At 34.2% G+C, this 8,750-nt stretch overlaps 1 pseudogene; it reads left to right on the top strand.

The window, feature by feature from the left end:
- The first annotated feature begins 6,918 nt into the window (after nt 1-6,918).
- LOC141516355 (large ribosomal subunit protein eL6-like) lies at nt 6,919-7,595 on the top strand (annotated as a pseudogene).
- The last annotated feature ends 1,155 nt before the right edge of the window (nt 7,596-8,750 follow it).

Raw genomic sequence — 8,750 nt, forward strand, 5'->3', positions numbered from 1 at the left:
CAGTCAAACTATGACCTAGGAAAGACAAAACTAAAAAGTCAAGATCTCTCTGCATCCAGGATCTGAACTTAGATGACTCCCAAGGAGAAAGTGAGGCTGCTGAGTTTGCATAGTCTCCCTTCACTTAAATTCAGTTTATTTGCATGTCATTGCCAACCTTTCTGATGTCACCATCTTATTTGAGAACAAAGGACAAACATAACCACCACCAATAACAACATTGACATTCAGTCAATGTGACCAGTTCATTGGAGTTGCACTCTGCAGTAGAATTTGAATGCTTAAAAGTTTTATTCAAAAAAGAATTTCATTGTCTGTTCCATAATCCTGCTGATGGAAGGGAAAGATGAAGAGAATTGTGAAAGCAGAAATTGAGTGGAGATGTAAATTGAATACCACCTACTCTTGAGACGCAAATTGACTAGAAGTAGAGAATTATAATTGTAATAGAAATAATTGTAATCTTAAAGGCTGCCCAAAATGGGTGGAGATCCCCATTCTTGATGTACCATTGATCCATTATTTAATGTAAAATTTGTATCCTGATCACCTTTAGGCATTACCCTCTACCTAATTCCTAGTCAACTAAGAGAAAGAGAGTTCACCTTTAGCCCTATGGATGAGAGGCAAGACATAAAGACCTGGGTTGGGCTCCAGCTCAGGACCACAGTCTTCTGACCATGACTGTTGACTGCTTTTTATCTCTCTCTCTCTCTCTCTCTCTCTCTCTCTCTCTCTCTCTCTCTCTCTCTCATCTCTTCCTATGTCTTGCAACCTTCTTAATAAATTTTTATTTTTTTTCCACCCTTGATTTCTTGAGTCTGAATAATGATTCCTCATAGGCAGAACTGAAGTCAAGTAGCCAATGGCTACATTGCCAAGTATTCTTCAGCATCTTCCTAAGACAATTCACGGAAAAAATTCAGTTCTCTGGCATAGTGCTGGTATACTGTCCAGGTTTTTCAGATATACACCAATGAAGTCAGTCCAACAACATTTAGGTTTTAAGATAGGTAGACAATCTAACAATTCTTCTTCCCACACTTTTCTGAAGAGATTCTCAAACATTGAGCAAGCTTAGGTAATGCATGTGTTAACATCAATGCCAATGTGTGAATACTTAGAAAGTATATTGCCAAGGTAAGGAAACTTATCCATCTTATTCAAAACTTCTCCATTTGCTGTTACCCATTTGCATTGTATGATTGGTGTGTTTTTGACTGGTAATTCACCTGTTTTTCCTTAAGATAAAATTAGCAAAACAACAGAGAATCAATTCATACATTATACATCTTATTTTCAGAGTCTGTATTGAATGCACAGTCACCTGCAAACAGAAAATCATGCTCAAACTCTCCCTCCACTTTGGTCTTGACTTGTAAACCTTTCAAGATAAATAATAAGACCTTGATAATGTCTTAATCCCATTGAAAGTGTCTGAAAAAAGCAAAAAACATCAGGCTAAAAAAGAATGAGAGCAAGCATACAGTCTTAGTTTCATTCAGTTGATGATTGAGAAGGCATGAGAACATCTTCCATTATGTAGAACCAGAACAAGCACATCATCATGAAATTGGTTTAAATACTGAACTTCTCCAGGGAATCAAGTTTTGACATTATTTTCTAAAAGTCTCACAACTTACCATATCAAAGTCCTTGTTTAGATCAATAAATATAAAATACAGACCTGTGTTCTTCTCCTGACATTTCTCCTGGAGTTGTTGGACAACAAATACCATATTGAATGTTTTTGATCCTTTCTGAAGTCACATGAGCTATCAGATAAATGAAAATATTCCAGAAGAAAACTCAGTCTATTAAGGAGAACTCTGACAAGAATCTTGCCAGCAATGACTAAGAGAGACCCCCCCATTGTGATTGTCACAGGACACTCTTTTTAGTTTATTTTTTTGAAGATGGACAATGGAAGCATCCTTGAACTCTGTGGGAATAATGTCCTCTTGCCATATAACCCAGAAAATTTCAATTTTTGAATGAGCAATGAACCCTTCCAAATCTCAGCTGGACTTGAATCACGGTCAGGTGCTTTACAACAGTTGAGTATTCAAAACCTCTTCTTTATTTTGAAATTTGCCTAGAAATGGATTGACTTCAACCTGAAGTAAATGATGTGATTTCAACATTGACTGATGATGGTTAATAGAAGTGTTCTACTCATGCCTCCAGGATCCTGCCCTTATCACTAATCAATACGTCTCAATCAACCCTGAGTAGTTGAGATGCACCAGAGGTATTTGGCCCTTAAATAGTCTTTAAGGCATCATAAAAGCACTTTGGATCATTACAATTAACATAAAACTGAATTTCATCTGTCTCCTTACTGAGATGAGAATTTTGCAGCTGTCCAAGCTTCCCTCCCTTTGATGTCTTCTTAGAGATGGTTGACTTATTCTACTGGTTAACCCTGTGAAGTTCTCTTTTTCATTTAGCAGTTTCTGAATTTTCTTATCATTGTCTTCAAAGCAGTCTTGAAGTTTGTGAATATTCTGGTTCAGATGAGTAAATGCAGATCTATACCCCAAATCTCTGAAAACTGCCCACTTCTTTTCTCCTCCACTGTTGTCAGCCATATATTGTTATTACCCCTCCTTTTGGAAAAATCATGGTTAGAAGCACAGTTCAAATTAAGTCATGGTCATATGCTAAATGTGTAAGCTTATTTTATGCTACACATCCTCCCTAGATGATTTAAGTTCATCAAAGGGGTGGGGTATATTTTCTTTTGTCTGTTTAACACTAGGATATAGCATTATGTCAAATATATTAAAGATATACTTATTCAATCAGATGAATCAAACATATTCTCAACCTGAATTCTTAGTGACTAGGACATTATTTTTTTTTCAAGGTAATAGTGTTAAGTGACCTGTCCAAGGTCACACAGTTAGTAAGTATTAAGTGCCTGAGACCAGATTAAGTGTATTAATTTTTAAACAAAAACAAACAAAAAAATCTAACCAGCTTGAAGTGGGAGGAGGATTTTGTTTCTTTGTCTCACACCCTCTTTTTCCTTGTTTCTCTAACTCATCAAAATTTAATGTGGCTATTAAACATATAACCATGACTTCATTTGACCTGAGCTTCTAAGCAGCTGGATTGAGGAAACTGGTATATACTGATTTAAAGCTAAGAAAGTTAAATTTAGTTTGAATAGCAAAGAAATATGGAACTTGACTTTGTTTACACTTACTATAATTGAGGAAAATTTTGTCTTCTAACAATTAAGTGAAAGGAAAAATATCTTTATATTTATAGTTTTATAAGAAAAAAGTGACTTTTTCTAATTTGTATTTATTTATTTAAGGCAATGGGGTTAAGTGACTTGACTAAGGTCAAACAGCTAGGCAATTTTTAAGAATGAGGCCAGATTTGAACTTAGGTCCTCCTGGCTCCAGTACCCATGCTCTATCCACTACACTATCCAACTGTCCCTAACTCATTTATTATTAAAGTCAATAGACTATATGATGGTCACTAAAGAGAAACTGACTTGTGTGTCAAATGTTTTACAATATTATTGGAAAGTAACTTTGGTTTTTGTTCTTTAAAAAATATCCTAATAACATTTTAATTAGTAAAACTATTACTTAAAGATCAAGATTACTTAGAAAAGCTTTCTATTTCATTTTGGCAAATTTCTTCAAACTAATAAGAACCTATGAGATCATTCCCGGACTGATATTCACATTGAATGAAGAGAAAAATAAAAAAAAAATAGTAGCTTAAAATGTTCATTTTTTAATCTTGACTATTTCCTAATAATAGTTATTTCACAATATTTCACAACCAGAAATCCATTATTATTGCTCCCTATATGAAAATTGCATATGTTTCCCAGGATAGGAACTATTAGTTTATTTGATATTTGGTGTTTCTGATTGTTATCCTTCCTTGGAGTATAAAAGGATCAGATTTCAGTTTCATAAACATATGAGTAAAAAAACCTCAGATTTCATTATTGTTAGATTATTCATGATGCTTATGTTAGACAAGCATATATGTTTTGATTCATAGCTCAAAGTAGTACTATGAAAAATCACTTAATCAAAAAATCCTTATTTGTTATATATATTTTTTCTTGGTAGACTTGTCAAAAATTCAGGGGAAAAATTCTTTAAAATGCTTTACTATTTCAACTTTGAATGAAATTAGAAAAACAAAGAGTATCTTCATTTAAAATTTGAATAGACACCTCCGAATTGGAGGATCGAAAATATAAGATGATTTTCTCTCCCTTTCTCATTTTCCTCTGGCTTTCGCTCTCTTGAATTTTTAAGTAGTTTAAGGGGGTAGCTAGGTTGTGCAGTGGCTCAAGTGCCTACCCTGGAGTCAGGAGGATGTGAGTTAAAAATCCAGCCTCAAACATTTAATAATTACCTAATTATGTGACCTTGGACAAGTTACCTAACCCCATTGCCTTGCCAAAAAAAAAATATATATATATATAAAGATTCTAATGAAAACAAGGTTAGCCTGTATGTCTGTAGAGTTCTTGACTGTGACACACATTTGAATATGATAACTATTAGTAAAATAAAAAGAAAGAGAGAGAGAGAGAGGAGAAAGAAAGAAAGAAAGAAAGAAAGAAAGAAAGAAAGAGAAATCTTTCATGACATATCTCAAAATTATTCCAATTAATGGGAATTAGTTATTCCATATTACTACACAAACATACACAGATACAAAACACAGATTGAGATGGGCATAAACTATTTAAAAATCTTAATGAAGATAAAACTAAAGCCCAAGGACAAGTGTAATGTTCTCAAAATTTCATAGTGTCCAGGCTAAGATTTGAAGGCAAAGATTGAAAAAGAAGAGAGGAAAGTAACATTTATTAAGCAACCTCTATCTGCCAAGAATTATGCTATGCTCTACAAATACTATCTCATCTGAATCTCATAATAATTATAGGACATGAATGCTAATATTACTTTCATTTTCCATTAGAAGAAACTGAAGTAAAAAATTTGAGTAAATTTTCCAAGGTCTCAAAGTATTGCCTGAGACTAGATTTGAATTCAGGTCTTCTTGACTGTAGATTTAAAATCCACTTTCTCACTTTGTTTGACTAGGCACTAATCCTCCAATGCACCTTCATAGATTTATTTTTCTTGTTCTTGAGATTTTAGAGTTACAGAGATCAAAGCTTCCTCTCTTAACATTCTTCTTATTGGTAACTTCGCTGCCTAGATTTCAAGAATTATATTGATTTTTTTGAAACTAAAAGTATGTAATTAATTGCTGTAATCTATTTTTTTTCTAAAAGACTTGTTAGTCATTGAATAATGATATGAGAAGGCTATAGCTGAATATTTCCTCTATTATAACTTCAAAATATTATTTTTGGTTGTGGTGATATGTTAAATATAAGGATAGGAAAAGGGATATATATAGGGAGAAATTTAGTTGATTTAAAAGCAAAAAGCATAATAGAGTATTTTAAAACAACTTAAATAAAATAATACTTCATATTGCCAACCTATGAAAAAGATATATAATATATATATATGATATATATGAAAGATGTTTTCAAGGATATGTGTGGCTATCAGTGATAGGAGGCTCACTCCAGCAGCTGGAATGTAAGAAAGGAGATGAATGGATATACTTGCATATGTAATCTGTTAAAAAAAAACAAATAAGGTTATATATGTATGTAGGGTTTTATATGTATATATATATGTATGTATATATACATATATATGAAACTATACATATATATGTATGTATGTTTGTGTACACATATATATTTATATGTATATGTGAATAAAAAAATGAAACCATCACTAATAAGTTGACTATTATGAAGAATTCAAATCAATCAAAAATCACTAAAGTTTTTTCAATTGGTTTAAGTTCTGGGGATACAAGTAAAAAAACTAAAAAATAAAATAAATACAATAAAATGATTTGTTTTAAAGGAATTCACTGTCTGATAGGAGAGACACTATTCCAACAAATGTGTACAGACAAGATAAACACAAGATAAATTGGAGATATTCTCAGAAAGAAGGCACTAAAAGGGACTGAGAAAGGTTTTCATATAGAAGAGATGATTTTTGCTAAAACAGGAAGAGAGTATAAATCAAGAAAAAGAACAGTTGTTCTAACAGATGAATGAGGGGAATACAAAGGGGAAAGCAACAACACATCTCTAATTCTAATCCATGATGGTAGAGAAGACTGCAATACTAATCAAGACACTATTTCTGGTCTAATTTAAGGGTCTACAAGATTTTAGGATGACTACAGCTTGATTGACTACATTTTAAGGAGAACCCACATAGACTATAATTTTCGTGGGTCTCCAAGACATAGGACAGAAAACCATGCTGGAGAAAAAGTGTACTCTACTTAATTTGAGTGAATTATCTCTGGCTTCTTTTCCTTATTTAGTTCTTTTACTTTTTTATTTCTTCTTTTTTTCTTCTCTGTTTCCTCCAAAGATCAGGAAGACAAAATTAAAAATACTACTATAGCCTTTATAATACTTTTTCCTTTATTAATGTGTTTTTATTATGTTGTTGTGACAAAAGTGTTAACCAGTCTGAAAAACTAGCATAACTGAAGCAGTCTTAAAAAACAAAAAACAAGACTACTCTCCAAAGAAGTAACTTAAGAGAAGTATCTCTATATCTCTAATTTATGGGAACCTGGAAGAATTATTATTTTGTTCTCTCTCACTGCTCAAGGCTTGGTCAAGAATGTATTAACTTGCTCTTTCCCCTTCTCTCAAGATGGTGGACAAAAAACCCCCCAAAGCCTCCAAAGGAAAAGGTCAGAAAGGAAAAAAAGGAAAGGAAGGCCAAAAAGGAAGATGGGGCTGAAAAGGTGGTGAAAAAACCCCGAAAGCATTGCAGTCGAAACCCAGTCTTGGCCCGAGGAATCGGCAGATACTCCAGGTCTGCAATGTATTCCTGCAGAGCCATGTACAAGCGGAAATATGCTGCACCAAAAACCTGAATTGAAAGGAAAAAGAAAGGCAGGGTGCCTGCTACTATCTCAAAGCCAGTTGGTGGTGATAAAAATGGAGGAAACCGAGTGGTAAAGATTCGCAAAATGGCCAGGTATTACCCTACTGAAGATGTGCCGAGAAAACTCCTAAGTCATGGCAAAAAACCCTTCAGCCAGCATGTGAGGAAACTAGGGTCTAGCATCAACCCAGGCACAGTTCTGATTTTGCTCACTGGCCGCCACAGGGGCAAGAGTGTTGGTTTTCCTGAAGCAGCTGGCTAGTGGTTTGCTACTGGTGACTGGACCTCTGACCATCAATCGGGTTCCTCTATGAAGGACCCATCAGAAATTTGTCATTGCCACCTCTACTAGGGTTAACCTTTCTGGTGTAAAAATTCCAAATCATCTTACTGATGCTTACTTTAAGAAGAAGAGGCTCCGTAAACCCAGACACCAAGAAGGAGAGATTTTTGACACAGAGAAAGAGAAATATGAGATTACAGAGCAGCGCAAGGCTGACCAAAAAGCAGTGGACTCTCAGCTCCTCAGCTCCGCGGTTATCTGAGTTCTGTATTCTCTCTCAACAATGGATTTATCCTCACAAATTGGTGTTCTAAATGCCTTGCAGAGAACTCTTATTAAAATATTTGGAATAGCGAAAAAAAGAAAGAATGTATTAACTTGGGGGCGGCTAGGTGGCACAGTGGATAGAGCACCGGGCTTGGAGTCAGGAGTACCTGGGTTCAAATCCGACCTCAGAGGCTTAATAATTACCTAGCCGTGTGGCCTTGGCCAAGCCACTTAACCCCATTGCCTTGAAAAATCAAAAAAAAAATAACCAAAAAACAAAAAAAAGAATATATTAACCTTCCAGGAATGTATTACTGATATGAGGACTAGGGAAATCTGTTTAGGAAAAGAAGTTTGATATTAAGAAAATAAGCTTTAAAAAAAAGAACTTAGTGAATATAGCTGTTGTACTCAAATAACTTAATTAAATATTTATTTTTTTAGAAAAATTTGTAACCTGGCTAGGTAGGACCCCTTTTTTAACACAAACTCTACTTAAGTTCCCTTTTCTTTCTCTAGATTTATTCAAAAATCCCTCCTGCATTCATGATGAAAATTTGGAATAATTTCACATAGAGGAAAGTCATATGACTGTAATTCCTTTTCAGATGCTTTCACAATTATCCCTGTGTACAGTGGGAGCAAGAATATGAGAATGTAACTTTGAATTTCATAGTGAAGGTAAACAATAATAGCAGCTCCATTCCATGAGAAAACTTGCATTTGACTCTGGATCATTGCAGGCACTATCCCTTCTTTACTCTGTTTCTATATAATATCTGGTCTGGCAAAAGAGTAGGGTAGTTTCACTGTCCTGCTCTTGACAAGGATGGACTTCATGAGTAAACTTTCCCCAAAAATCTATTTACAATTATGTCTTGGCTTAGGGTAGGGGTAAGTGGAGGGTGACACAGCTGTTAAAAGTATTTCTTAATAAGTCATTCACTAACAGAAGGCAGAATAAAAAAATTCAAGACATAGCAAAACAGTTTATCTCTAAATATGGGTTCTACTCTTTCAAAATTCAAACAATGTCTGTTGGAAAAAGTGGGTACAAATTTACTAAAATCAAGGAATGAGTCTTTTAAGTAGGTAAACACATGTACTCAGGAACTCTAGTAATTTTAGAATGAAAGCCTTGGTCTCCTTAAGGAACATTGCTCCATATTGTCCCCTCCTGGGATGATTCACTCATTTACGGG

The sequence above is a fragment of the Macrotis lagotis genome, chromosome 3 (genome assembly GCF_037893015.1).
Source record: "Macrotis lagotis isolate mMagLag1 chromosome 3, bilby.v1.9.chrom.fasta, whole genome shotgun sequence".
Lineage (NCBI taxonomy): Eukaryota > Metazoa > Chordata > Mammalia > Peramelemorphia > Peramelidae > Macrotis > Macrotis lagotis.